Genomic DNA, 15533 nt, shown 5'->3' on the forward strand with positions numbered 1-15533 from the left:
ATCTAGTATTAGTTTCTCTGTGTAGTGGGTTTCCCAGACTCCTATTCCAGCATCAGCTCAGACCATCAGGCTGCCACAGACATTGGTAGAGACTAAATCCACTGTACAAGGTGTAGCCGGCCTGGTCTTCCTCACTTCTTCTGCTCCAGCAAATAAATGAAGTTCTGAGCAGTGGCTGAGAAGTTGGTTCTCTACCAGGGAAGCAGGCACCTCTGCTGGCCATACATGAGGACCTTTGCTGGTTATGAAAATCATGCAGTCTGAGTGTTCAAGGAACATCGCCTGGCCTGGAGACCTTATATGTACAGGTTGGGAGTATACTTTGCTATCTGTGTTTTCCTTATTTAGCTAGGTAATACCGACTTTGTAATGATGGTGGCCAAATCGGGTGTGCACAGTAACTTGAACAAACAGATAACTAAAAATGTCTGGTTGATTTCAATGTCAATATGCTGTGCAGGGACAAGAGAGAGCAAGGCTGCCTTTGCAAAAGTCCTTCTGGAGGGCTTCCTTGATTGCTAGCTATAATCATTAGCATCTTCTTCCTTCGAACTGATACCACTAAAATAGTCTAAATAATTAAAATTTGCTATTTGATTACCATTTTTTATTTATCATTGCTTTATACTGTTGTTTTCATTTTGTTAAAATCTAGTTTCCATGACCATGCTGTAATCCTTTTGAGCAAGTAAGAGAGCCTTTGACTGTCTCATCCATCTATACACCTGCTTAGTGCAGTGCTGGACACCCAGAGCATTCAGTGAAGAGATGCTGAATTTTGGAAATTAACAGCAATTACTTGATGAAGAAACTGAGATCAGAATCTCCAAACATTTTCTATCTTTACATGAAAATTAAAGTCCTCTAGAGTATGCTTTATAAATATTGAATTGGAGTAGCCTCCAAGAGAGCTTTTCTGTTTAGGAAAGTCCAGCTGCCTAAGGCTTCTTTCTCTAGGGATTTAAGGTTCTTTCTTAACATATATGACAAGTAATGATAAAGGAGCTCTCTGGCTTTGAAAATGCCATCTGAGAATTTGATAAGATATACCGGGTAAATGGCATGCTGCTTTTGTGCCTGTGTGTGAGAAGGAGGGAGAGTCAAAGAGAGAAAGACAGACAGAAAGTGTGAAGACAGAGAGGTGTTCACATGTGTGGAAACTTCTTACACATACACATTAAATATATAAAATAATTATATACTTATATATGCGTTATATATATAATATATATCACTCTTTCTCCAAGTCCAAAGGGACAGTACATACTGTGTTGGTAAGACTAATAGGCTAATTGATAGGAAGATGAAGCCTGTACTTACAGCATCAGTAAAATAGAAGTAACAAATAAATGAGTGAAGAATAAAAACAATATGACATTTAATATTTTTAAGCATCAAAATTGTCCTGGAGAAGCTTAGGTCTATACTGGCCTTCTTTCAGCTAACTTTATGGCTTAGTTTTGTTTTTGTTTTGAATTACTTATAGCCTTATAATTTTCCTGCACTTCGGGTGCCTGAAGTTCTCAATAGTGTCCTGGGAAAACTAGGAATTGTAGGTTGGCAGATGGGAGAAATGAGATGCATAAAAATCTGGTCAGGCCATGAATGAAAAGTTTGCAGCCTGAATCCAAAATTCTTATCTGACGCTATCACGTGACATGATACAAATCACATATGTATTATATGTTTTAGAATCTTTTATAAATAACAATACAAGTATTGACCTCCTATATAGCAGGAAAATTTTGAGACCAAAACAGGGTAGAAGTTGTCATAAAAATGATTTGAAAAGTTAAAAGTTTCTGTACAAACAAAAGCTCTTGGTGAGTGATGGGATGTGAGAGACTAAGGAAAGAGAGGAAGTAAAAGTAACTTTATGATGTCCTATTTCAGTTATGGGAAGGAGGTAATGTCATCACACTGGACAAGATAGGGTCCTCACAGAGAATTCAGATAGGTGATAGGCAATAGGCAAGTAATATTTGAAACTCTCTACACAGTATGATTATTACACATCTTCATTCCTAGAAAATGATCAATGTTTATACACTCTTCCTGTTACATTATAAAGCCTTTTGATGGCAGAAACTATCTTGTATAATTTGGGGGGCACTTTTCCAGGGTCAGAGCCTCAAAATCTGCAATATTGTCTTAGGTCTGGCATTTCCCATCATCTCAGATGTGAGTTCATCTTTACCTTTCTTTCTTCTTGATTCGCTGTCTGGGCATGGTGCTTTGGCCTTTGGTTTAGGCAAGAAGGTAGCTATAGTCACCTTTTCTAAAGGAGTTTCTGTCTATAGTATCAGAAACTTTGTATCAGTGCATAATAAATGATATATAAGTACTAGCAATTATTGTTCTTTTTAGTAACAAGTACTAAAATTATAGGACTATGATTTTTCCTCTGAATAAATTTTTGGCTGCTTGTTTAGTGGCTTATCATTTGACTGCATTTTGAATCATATAATTTTTAATTTTAGTCTTGAGAGATCAGTTGGATCAACATGATCATTTTTAAAGAGAAAAGTCAGAAAAAGAGCATAGCCAGAAAGTGACTTGGCAAATATTACAGAGTCGTTTCCAAAGTATATATATAATTATGCTTGGTGAAAATCAACCAGGAAAAAACATCTTCTTTAAGTTGTCCTTTGACCGTATTTTGCAGGATATAATATGTATATAAATCTCTGAAATTATAACCAACTTACCTATTGCTGTTTTCAAGGAAGTTCTTCCTTAACCAAATAAAAATTTTAAAATCAAGCAAATAAAAATGGAAAATTTCACCATCATCATGTCCAAATGGATATTAATTTGGTAGCTTTTCATAATAAAAGCAAAAAAATCTATTTACCTGAATAATTATTTCATTTTCAAAATGATTTTGGCAGTATAGATCTAAGCTTTCCTATGTTATATAAGGAAGGAAGCCTTGAACAATTTTAGCTCTTTAATTCCATTCCTTAAATGTCAGTTCTAAGGAGAAGTTGCTGCCTCGTTATAAATTCACAGCTAGAAACTGGTTTGAAAAATCTTCAGTCACCCTATGGCAATTCATTCCAGTTTTTTAATATAAACACTATCACTATTATTGGCATGGTATTCAGGGTTTTCTCTTGGAAAGCTTAAAGAAACCACAAAGAGACTAACTATGCAGAGTTTAATGCCCTTTACAAAGTCTCCATTAGGTGTCTCATTTGGAAACTATGAACCAAATGAACAAAGTACAGGTTTAATTTTGTTTCATTAGATTGTGAAGAAACCAACATGAATTAATTAGTGTTAACTACAACACACTTCACTAATATCCTGCCAACACAAAGATTTCCTACAGTGCCAAGATGAGAGAAATGTTCAGGATGATAGGAGAAAATTGTAAGTGGGTTGGTGTAATTATTATTACATTTACTGCTGTAAAGAGTTCTAATTGAAAGGGGATTTTTGCATTAGGGGGGTAATAAGCTCCATTAAGATCTGGGGATAGACATTTAATTTAGTTTTAATGGCATCATTTTACATTAAGTAGCTGAAAATTAATTATTAAGGCATATTTATTGTGATTATTCATTCAGACAACAACATCTTAAAATTACAAATAGGCACTTTTGAAGGGTAACCCAGCCACACAGCCCCTCCTTGGACTGAAGTGACCATGAACTAAAAAGAATTCTTGAACACAGTAAGTGGCCATTTATGTGGTGGGGGAGAGGTTCTGTGCACATCAGAGATACACCATCGATAAGGCGTTGCCTTCAGAGTATGGCTCTGGCCATTTAAACTTGAGCACCTCTTGTTATTAAAAACATCTGTTGTACAAAGATGACTTTTTTCAACACTCTGAAGGTTGTTCTATGTACTGCAACATAAATCAAAATAATATTAGCAAATCAGTGGTAACATTTTGTCCTCCAAGTTTCCTACAGTAGAGCAAAATATACAAACCCATGGAACAAAGGCACAATGTGAACTACCTGCAGTGCTAGACAATGTACCCTTATGTGTACACACACACACAAATTACACATTGCAGTGATTTCTAATGATTATCCTTTGCCTCATAACTATTCCCACAAAGTACTATAATTCAGCTCTTACTCCTGGCAAGTGTTTTCTGCAGTACTTCCAGCTGTCACTCAAATTTTGCAGTGACGTCAATGGCAGAGAGAATTTAAGTTCCCCCCACACATACCCCACACACACATATTATATACACAAAGCCTTTAAACACTTCCTGATTGTTTTAGTATTTGCCTAACACATACTTTTTGGGAAACATGGGAGTTCTCCATGGCTTGGCCCCCCACTTTTGAGTTTTTGATGATAAATTTAGGGACACTGAAACATATTATTATAAGGAAATAATTATATGCTAAATATTTTCATGATGTGAGATAACAGTCACCATTGATTTAGGCAGTTCAGGAAGTCATCAATGGAGGGCTAAATTATAGGTATAGGAATTGGACAGGCAGAGAGATGGAAGAATGTTCCAGGGCAGGAAATGACAGGAGGGTTGGAGATGACTTCTACACATTAATGAGACAGAGAATAGAAACATATTTTCACATGGGGGAGTACCAGATTATAAGATCAGTGGGGTTCAGACCTTGTGTTTATTTTGGAGGCAGATAGGAGGGGACCAGTGCACAAGGAATAATATGCATACTGTGATAGTATAAAAATATCTCATGCAGAGGCCTTGTTACTTTCTAGAATAAATAAAGCTTTACTAAAGGCAAGTCATTGCCAAGAAAGACTTGGGCTTTCCAAAAACTGAAAAGTAAGATCTCCAAGAGTTTTTCCTCTAAGCTTAGGAGTAAATTTCCAAACTTGATTTCCCTGAAAGAGGATAGCAGAGAACTAACCATACTTCTGCCCAATAAAGAGATTTTACGAAGCACTAGCTGCAAATTAATATGGTTTGTACGTCATTATAGAAAGAATTTGAAAAGATCTGAGTTGGTGCTGCTTGGACAATGGTAGATGACTTCACCATCACACCACACCACCACCACTGCCTTCACTTTACAAGCCAAATATCAGCATTGCAGTTCTCAAAATTCTATTATCTGGGCGATGACCCACTGTATGAAACCACTTATACCGATGGATGTGAGTAAGGAAATGAGTCTTTAGTACTAAGATCCTAAAAATTCTAAAAGGTGCAATGACTGCTCTATAAAAAAAGATCTTTATCTCCACAACTGTGTATACTTTCGAAAATTGGAAAACATTTTGTTTTTCTCCCTTAAAATTATGAAAATAATAAATAGTCATGAATTTTAAATCCAGGGAAAAGTAAAAATATGTCTGAAAATAAATTTTGACACTATTTGCCCACTTTGTATGTTAAAATTTCATTTATTTTTACTTTATTGGTTGAAGTAGTGGTTGCGTGCCTGCTCCCCTCACCCCCTGACTCCCCAGGAAACAGGCAATATTAGACCAGTATTAGACATTGGATATTATCTTACCTCTGTCACTTAAAACTTTGACAAACTGCAAGATTATTTCTCTCTTTCAGAACCCCCTTCTTCCTCAACTGATCATATGTTAGGAAAATATATTTACTATCTTTTTCTTTTTTAGTAAGTGAATGTTTACATTCCTTACTGTGTTTTAAAAGCTGATGATGGAAGATTGTATGATCTTCAAAAGTGAATTAATTGACAATTTACCTCTGGAAATACCCATTTGTTTTGCTCCCTGCAGATACTCCCTGTTGGCATGGTGAGTTCTTAGTAGAAGTGATGTGTATTTCTGGTAGTTTTGTATCGAGCTCTTTAGCCAAATGAATCGCAGTTAGAATTAGTGCCCCCGTGTGATTTGTAAGCATGTTTTGCATCCTTGTCTTACGACAGAAACTGACTTCCACACGCAGAGTAAGTATCTGCTAGAACCAACTCATTTTCCTTATCTGTCATCGGCCTGGTTAGAGGGGGAAAAGTATGTCCTCTGTGTGAGCAAAGTATAAGCTGACAGAGTCAGGAAATGGATATGAGTTCCCAGAATTGTCGTGTGGAGGGCAGACAGAGGACACAGTTCCCACGTCTGAGGCTGCCCCCTTCACTCTGGCTGTGGCCTTCCTCTGGCTGTTTGCAGTCACAGAGGGTCAGGAGCTGAAGTTAGCTTCTGAGTGTAATGTCTGTGCCCCTTTTACGACATTTCACTCACCATGACAAATGGGACCCAGCCAGGTTCACTATATTCTGAACTCAGTCCTGGTGGGTTTCATCATTTTCTTTTTCTTTGACCAAAAATGCAACTCTAAATATGTATCTGTCAGGACACACTTCTACAGAGATACTAAAAATTTAACCCTAATTGAGGGATGTGCTAGAAACGAAACTATGAGATAAACGAACAAAATGCATTTTATGATGTTAAATCTTAATTTCCTCCCTTTGAGAAGGATCATTGACTTGTCAGTCTGTAGGCAGTACATCTATGCCTGGAACCTCATGCCACTCAGATTATGCTGGGGCCTTTCAACAATTAATCCTCAGTCCATATGCCACTAAGTTATACATGCATGAACCATCTTTCTTTCTTCCTGTATTAGAAGGTATCGTAAGGTAAGTATTCTATCCTAATTAACTACCATATGCCTTCTGATTCCCTCATCTTTCTTACCCTTCTCTGCCTTTCCCCTCCTTTCACCTTATAAAAGATGTTTTCTTCAATTCATCCATTCTATAAGCATTAATAGATCTCATGTATTTTGTTTACCAGTTACAAAAATGGAAGTATTTATTTGCTCACAAAATTGAAAAGTGTAAGGGTATGGAAAAATCTCATGTATACCTGCATACAGGGTCTTGAAAAAAAGGCTCAAATGATCTTTTTTTTTTTTTAATTAAAGTATAGTCAGTTATAATGTGTCAATTTCTAGTGTATAGCATAATGTTTCAGCCATGCATATACATACATATATTTGTTTTCATATTCTTTTTCATTGTAGGCTACTATGAGATATTGAATATAGTTCCTGTGCTATACAGAAGAAATTTGTTGTTTATCTATTTTATATATACCTGTTAGTATCTGCATATCTCGAACTCCCAATTTATCCTTCCCACCTTCTTTCCCCCTGGTAACCATAAGTTTGTTTACTATGTCTGAGTCAGTCTCTGTTCTGTAGATAAGTTCATTAGTGTCTTTCTTTTCTTTTCTGTTTCTTTTAGATTCCACGTATCAGTGATATCTTATGGTATTTTTTTCTCCTTCTGGCTTACTTCACTTAGAATGACAATCTCCAGATACATCCATATTGCTGCAAATGTCAAATGATCTTTTCTTCTCTCTCTCTTTCTCTCTTCCTGTGACTGCAGACACTCTTTCTTTTGGAGTGTTGGCCTCAGTGTCTTATTAAAGATGATTTTCTCCATTCAGAAGGGGAAAATAGCCATCAGATGTTCAGCTTGGATGTCCTTAGATCTTTGGACTCTAAAAGAGGAGAACATCTTTCCCAAAGCTCCCTCATAACAGTCTCAGGGAGGCTACTGATTAACCTGGTCTGCTCTCATGTCCATCACTAGATTTAAAGGGCACAAGATCAGACACACCAGAATCATATAAAACGATGCCTATATGATGTCTGAAAGAAAAGATTTAGGTAACTCACTGCAAATGGACTACTCATTATATTAGACACTGGGCATACAGAAGAGAAAGATGACTATAAGGAACTTGTAGCTCATGAAGGAAGTAGACAAAAGACAATTCAAATTTGATGTGGTAATTACTGAATATCCTTATGCTCAGGGTGTTCTTGGTTCTAGACGACAGCAAATCAGGGGGAGTGTACCTAAAGGACTCTTGGAGGAGCTAAATCTTGCAGTATGTTTCGGGGTTGGCCAAATGAAGAAGACTGATGTGCATGTTGCAAGTAATTGTAACAGCATAAGGAAAATATTGCAGACCAGAGAGCCTGCCACAGTCCAGGATCTGTAAGGAGTCCTGGAAATAAAGAGGAAGATGCATGAGAGGGAAGAGAGAGAAATTCGAGGCTGAGTAGGTCCAAGGGCTAGATCCTCAAGACTAAAATTCAAGACCCTAAAAATGGCAAGATATAGGGAACCACTAAAAGCTATGATGTAATCATACTTATGTATTAATGAATACAAGTCTAGGAACAATGGGAAGAATGAACATGAAGGTAGGGGATGGAGGGCATGGAGAAATATCATGAGGCATCTGCACTGAGCTCAATGAAAGTCTAAAAGGAAGGGGAGCAACAGTAGGGAGGAGATCTGAATTGAAGCGCTGTTGGGGAGCTCTCAGGGAAAAAACTGAGTGACAAACCGGATAGGCTAACAAAATGTTTACATTGATTTCAAGTTTTCTTATCTGGATGATTGGAGGAATGACAGAATAGAATCAAGATCTAGAAGGAGAAGGAATATTAACCCATCATTTATTGTAAGTCTCCAAGCCAGCTGGTCTTTCAACATTTCAGAATTTCAAGGATCATTTGCTTAAGATAGCTGATATCTCATTTTTTCCCCTTCATCTTCTTATTATTATGAAACTTAATATTTTTGACCCTTGAAAATCTCTATTTCACTAGACCTAGTCTAAAACTAAGGCCTAATCTCAAAGTAAGGCTAGGTCCAAAAATCAGTGCCAGCTGAAATGGTGTGATCTGAAAGTGGTTTTAATCCTGGTTCTGACAAAGAGCTTTGAGTGAGAAATCTTGGCCAAGAGTTCCTGCAGACACGACAGGACAATGATATGAAGAATTCAAGGGGCTGCCACAAGTTTAAGTAGGCTCATGGCCAATGATGCAGAATGGCACCAGTGATTTACAAAAGAAACTGGAAAAGACACCTGCACCCCAGTGTTCATAGCAGCACTATTTACAATAGCCAAGGCATGGAAACAACCTAAATGTCCATCAACAGATGACTGGATAAAGAAACTGTTGTATATTTATACAATGGAATAGTATTCAGCCATAAAAAAGACTAAAATAATGCTATTTGCAGCAACATGGGTGGAACTGGAGAATGTCAATACTAAGTGAAGTAATCCAGAAAGAGAAAGAAAAATACCATATTATATCACTTACATGTGGAGTCTAAAAAAAAAAAAGACAAATGAACTTTTTACAAAACAGAAACAGACTCACGGACATTAAAAAAAAAAGCTTTGGTTATCGGTGGGGAGGGGAAGGGAAGAGATAAATTGGGAGTCTGAGATTTGTAGATACTAACTACTCTATATAAAATAGATAAACAAAAGTTTCTACTGTACAGCACAAGGAACTATATTTAGTATCTTGTAGTAACCTATAATGAAGACAAATATGAAAATGAATATATGTATGTCCATGTATTACTGAAACATTATGCTGTACACCAGCAACTGACACAACATTGTAAACTGACCATGCTTCAATTAAAAAAAAACTGGAAACATGTGAAGCAATCTACCTTCATATTATGGATTTAGTTGTTAATCCTCTGACCACCTGTATTATATATTTCTCTTTCATTGAAAGCTCTTCTTTTCATCTCAAAGCTTGTCATCTCAAAGTTTCCAGTTCTCAATGAAAAGTAAAAGACATGAACCTCTAATTTAATTTTCTTTCAGAAATAAACATGCTTGAAATAAATAATGCAAGAGTCTGTTAAACCTTTCTTTCCCTCACTGTTTATCCCTGCCTCTCCTATTCCCTTCTCCTTCTCTCTCTCAATCCTCTTCTCATCCTTCTAGATCAAGAGATTTGCTTTCTTTACAGAAGCAAGCCAAAATCCTTATAGACTGACATCTTTCCCTGATATTCTACCAAAAAAGTAGGCTGTAAATCATGGGGCTGAGGTACCTCAAGGTGAGCAAGAAGAAAAGGAAAGATTTATAGGATAATAGATCATTGTCACTGATTTCTGCTCAGGAATCATACAGTTCATGTGAAGTACCATGTGAGCGAAGGCTGCACAGATAAGGCTAATCTTCAGATGACATTCTCAGAGCTAAAACTAAGACCTCTAGGCAAACCAGCATCTTCAGCGCCCACAGTCTAAATAAAGTCTTCCTCTAGACCTCTGACTCTCTGGTCCACATTCTAACCTCTCCACTTCATTTATATTTAGCTGTTCTTGGGGTATCCACATGGTATGCCCTTCAACCTTCCTCCCATTGATTATATCAACTGGTTACTTTCTTCTCATTATATTTTTTGGTCAAGGCCAGGCTCAAGATGCACCCCCTTCAAGCAATGATCTCCAATCAACTCCATCCTATTAAAAAAAAATTTCCAATCAAGAATACTCTGAGGTTTTATGTATAAAAGCTCATCTTTCTATGTACAGCTATTTGTCTACTGTTCTGCATTCTCATTCTAATTCATTCATTAAACAGCTACTAGATCAAACACTTATATATGCGTATAAGCTCTGTGTTGATCACTGATGATACAGAGTGTGCAAAATGACATATGATTCCAGATCTCAAGGAATTCTTAGGAAATTGACAATGTCCACCCAGCAGGATAAGTTTTAGCTGCTGACATTTAGAGGATGCTAAGAGAACCAGGAGAGATGCGTGGGTTTCAGGTTGGGGAAGCAGGAGAGGCTTCCTGGAGGATGTGGGCCTCACTAAGTTTGTGAGCTGCATGAAGAGTGAAAGATATTCTGGTACATCCCCGAAGACTGGAGACAGTCTGAGATACTGAAGAAATTTCAAGTAGGTTTGTGTGGTTGCTGCAGAACATGTATTTAACCAGTGGTATAAAACAGGCCAGAGAAAATCTCAAATAGAAGGTCTTAAATTTTGGTCTACATCAAAATCACCTAGGAAACTGACTAAGGAAGAGATTCCTGGCTTAGGTCCAGGAAGTCTGATTCAGGGGGGCCCAGCAATCTACATGTTTAACAAACTTTCTTTACAAAGCACTGCTGTGCATCGTGAAGAGTCTTGAATGCTGAGCAAAGACATTTGAAAGGGATCTTGAAGGATTCAGGGAATCATTAAGGGCTGTAAGCAGAAGATGGGTAAGATCCAACTGGTGACAAGAAGGTACCTGATTGGGGACTGTTTAGAAGGCACTTTCAGTAATACAGTTAATTTATACATGATAAAGATGATATCATATTGAGTTTTTTTTTTAATCCCCCAGAGCAGTGTTTCTAAAAATACATCAAATCCTGATGATTCAGCATATTGAAAAGTAAAAGTTCCTGGCTGGGTTTCCTTCCTTACATACTAGATCAGATTCCCTGGAGTGGGATGACCTATAGCTTGACAAGTTTCTCAAGCGAGTCTTGTGGGCCACACATAGCAAAGTATGTCCAGGGCATGTTAGAGGAAACTGGGTCAGTCCGACCATCCCTTTGAGTTGCCTTGACAGGTTTGAATCTGAATGCATTCCAGCATCTCAAACACAGAATCCATTATATTCTGCATCATCTTTAAAGCAATACTTTTTCAGAGCAGGGGATTTTCATATTTCCAAATAGCACTGAATTCCTATCTCCAAAGCAGTTAAGAAACAAAACAAAACAGAAAGTCTTACGCAAGCTTTTTAGGTTCTCACTGAAGGAATTGCATCTTCTTAAAGTCACATGGAAATAACCACGTATTAAGATGTATCTTCGCAAAAAGCTGCCAATGCTTCTGTGAAGCTTAAGGAGATTTTCCTTAAAAGAAATCAGGTGATTCGTTTTGAATTAAAGTTAAGCACTTGGCTTAGTTCTCTTTCATTTTTCTTCTTGTAAATCTCTGACTAAATTAATTAAGCTGGTGTTTAAAACTGGCAGCTAACCTGACACAGGAGGCCACGAGGCAAGCTGGGCGTCAACGGTGAAATTGGAACGTAAGCCAGAATCCGCTGCTAGGGAAGAGCAGAATTTTTTTCTGCTTTTTTCTTCTGCCCCCCTCCTCCACCCTCAACATACACAACACTGGCTGTCAAGACATTCTTTTTTGTATGCTTCGTCCCTGGGTCCCATAGCTACTTTTTTTTTCTTTTTATGTATAAGGTATGACACATGCGTGAACAATGAAAAGGAAATGTGGCCATTTTCCACTCATAAGCCAAACAGCATGAACAGTTGCAGCTGACCCCATCACCCAAAACCAGATTAAGGCAGAGTACTCAGGCCAGTGACAGCAGAGGGCCTGCCCGTATCAGAGGTAGATTGGTCCTGAGATTCCATTCACACCAGCTATGATGGCTAATTGGATGTGTCGACTTGCCTGGAGTAAGGGATGCCCAGGGAGATGGTAAAGCATTTTTTTCGAGGTGTGTCTGAGAGGGTGTTTTAGGACGAGATTAGCATATGGATCAGTAGACTGAGTAAAGAAGATGAACATCACCAGTAGGGGTGCACCATCCAAGTGGCTGAGGGACTGAAGACAATAAAAAGGCAGAGGAAGGGCAAATTGGCTCTTTTTGCTTCGGCTGGGACATCCATCTTCTTCTGCCCTCAGGCATCAGCACTCCGGGTTCTCGGACCTTCAGATTTGGACTGGGACTTAACATCAGCTTCCCTGGTCTCAAGCCTTTGGACTTGTACTAAATTACACTACTGGTATTTCTGGATCTCCAGCTCACACGATGTACTGTGGGGCTTCTCAGCCTCTATCATCAGGTGAGCCAAGTCCTATGATAAACCTCAAGAATTTTATATATATCTTGTTGGTTCTGTTTCTCTGGAGAACTTTGACTTACACACCAGGCACTAAAGCAAAAACGGATGTGCTAATGTTAATTTCTCTTCCTTCCTACCTCCTCCCTATCTCCCTTCTTTCTTTCCTTCCTCTCTCTCTTCCTCCTTTTACCCTCTTGTCCTTCCTTCCTTTGCTCCTTTCTTCCCCTTTACTTAAATAGTAATTCAGCACCTACCATAGACGTGGCCCTGATAAATCAGCAGTGAACAATATAGGCAAATTCCCTTTCCCTTTAGGGAGATGCATTTCAGTGGAGGAAACAGATAATATGTAATTAGAACGATTAGTGAACAAAAGTAATTAAAGACTGGGACACATGTATAAAGTAACAAAACAAAATTCTGTTTTGTTCATATCCTTTGCTGTGGTAGAGAATAAGACAGGGGCATTAGACAGGGTGGAGATGGTGAGGGGAACTTTCAAATTTCGACATGCATCATGAGAAGGAGAAAAAAGAAAGCTGGAGGGTGTGTTCCTGGCAGAAAAAGCAGCAAAGTACAGGCACCTGGGATGCTCTGTGAGTTGGAGTGAAACTCATGCGTCTCTTGGAGACCACCGTCTCTATGCTTTTTCATTCCTTTCAATAAGAAATCACATTTTCTAAGAGTTTGAAGCAGAAATTTCACAGGGCTCTGTAAAGGGATCTCTGAAATGAAGAGGTTGCTTTCAAAGTGACTCATTTATTCTCTTTTCTTGTAAGTTTAAGTCACAAGTAGTTTGAGTGCATGAGGATTAAGGCTTCTAACAAAAAACGCCAGTGGAATAGGACTCAGTGGGAGCGAAGCTGTTCCTCTGCCATAATTAACCTTAGTTCTAAATTCTACATTCAGCACAATTCCTCCCAGAGTTGACTACCGAAAAGAGAGGAAGGCATCTGCAATAATTATATGGGCTCAGTTGCTTGAGTCCCTAAAATTTGTTTGACCCGAAGATTGAGGGAACGTAAAGCAAAATTTGTTTGGGTTCTGAAGTTGGGTGGGGGGGGGGGAGGGTTCCTCAATGCTAAACTGTGGCAACTTTGAAATACCAGCTGGGCCTGGTGGGGCAGAGACAGGGACGACTCCATGCCGCTCTGATTTGTGCCTGTCTCCGCAATGTGAGGTGATGTGATCTGACACCAATTAGCCGGTGTGCACCGAAGGCGTCCGTTTCCGTAGTTAGCGGTAACTGCAGAGCATCATGCACCTCTCCAAACATGACAAGCGGCACACAAGGCATCACCTTCCTTGATGTTCATCAGGGATGACAGGCCGTGGGGCTAGGCAGAGACGCTGGAGAAGCGGAAAATGTGATTGGCCACAAACAGCATCCGGGAGGACAAAACCTCCTGATGTTCGGACCACGTGAAATAACCAGGCAAAATTTAAGTGTATTACTGCCCCAAAGCATGAACTCAGAAGGTGTCTGTAAACATCCTGGACACCTCAGGGGACTCACTGGTTCAGGAAGAGGTAAGCTGCTTCCCAGAAGCCTCCCCAGGCTGAACTCTGCCTTGTAGAGAAGACAGACATGTTAGCTAACTTCCAGAGAGCATGGAAGTTTGTAACCTTGCGATGTCTTTAAAAACTGAGAGCATTCTCACAGACAAGAAACAAACAAATCTTAAGAATGATTTTGATGGCCATCGTTCTACAATTTAGGACTGTGTTTATTTATTTTAAATTATGACCCTCAGTGCATAAAAGGATGAACAGGCATCATACTGGACGCTATTTCATCACGCCCCTCACTGCCAGAACTGATCTAAAACTCTGCTGCTTGCTGCGTTTTGCCAGCCTAGGAATTATCAGTGACTCTCAATTCCTATAAAAATCCCAAAAGCCCTCAACTTAGAATTTTATTCAATTCGTACCTCTCTATGCAAACTTCTCTTTATGAAATCATGTTTTATATTCCCACTGGTCCCCCTTTTGTCTATGATCAAAAGAAAGAAAGAGACAAAGACAAAAAGATCTACAGGAAACATTTTCAGTTACAAAAGCCAAGTATAGCAAGGTATATACCATCCGATTCTGGTTTTTTCTAAATTACATGTTTATATTCTCATTCAGTGAAGGGAATGAACAGAAAAATTATAAGGCCCAACAAAAAGAAAATTTTCCTTTTTTTTTTTTAACCCTTTTCCTTTTCTATACTTCTAAAATTTGGGATTTTTTTTAACAATTAACTTGCATTCATTCATAAACATGTATAGATGGATAATCAGGAACATGGAACATTGAGGAGCAGTAATGGTGTCTCAAAGTTTCATAAGAAAGACTCCATCAAAATCCCAGAAAATGCTGGGAAAATTAAAAAGTGATTTACAAACCTAACCAAAACTAGTCTATTGGTTTAAAATGATACAGATTACTCAATGACGTATCTTCCTCAGTTTCTCCAATATTTACAGAAGAATGCCAGTCATGTCTTCCACCTAGGCTGAGAAATGACATTTTAAACTGGAGCCAGACCATAGCTGTGCTCAAAGCCTCAATCCAAACTCAAAAACTGAGTTGCCTGAAATGATATTTATGACCTGTTGCCTGGAGGAAGTGTGATTCTCTCACCTCCCTCAATCAACGCTTTCCTAAGTGTGCGCTTTTGAGACATAAATCCACAAGATGTCCAGGGAAGAAAGAATGTTTTGGTCAACCAGGTTTGGCAAATACTGCATATTATACTCCCTGCCATTGATTCAGAATACACAACAGTATACAAAAATATCTCAGAATTCATGAAATAAAGAAAATCTCTTCAGTTTATTAACCTAGAACTTTCCCAACCTATTGGACAAGGAACCATGTTATGCAAAACTTGATGTAGCATACTCAGAGAAACGCTGCTCCAGCTCTTCCCAAATGTACTCCTGGTTTATATCC

This window comes from Camelus ferus, chromosome 11 (genome assembly GCF_009834535.1).
Source record: "Camelus ferus isolate YT-003-E chromosome 11, BCGSAC_Cfer_1.0, whole genome shotgun sequence".
NCBI lineage: Eukaryota > Metazoa > Chordata > Mammalia > Artiodactyla > Camelidae > Camelus > Camelus ferus.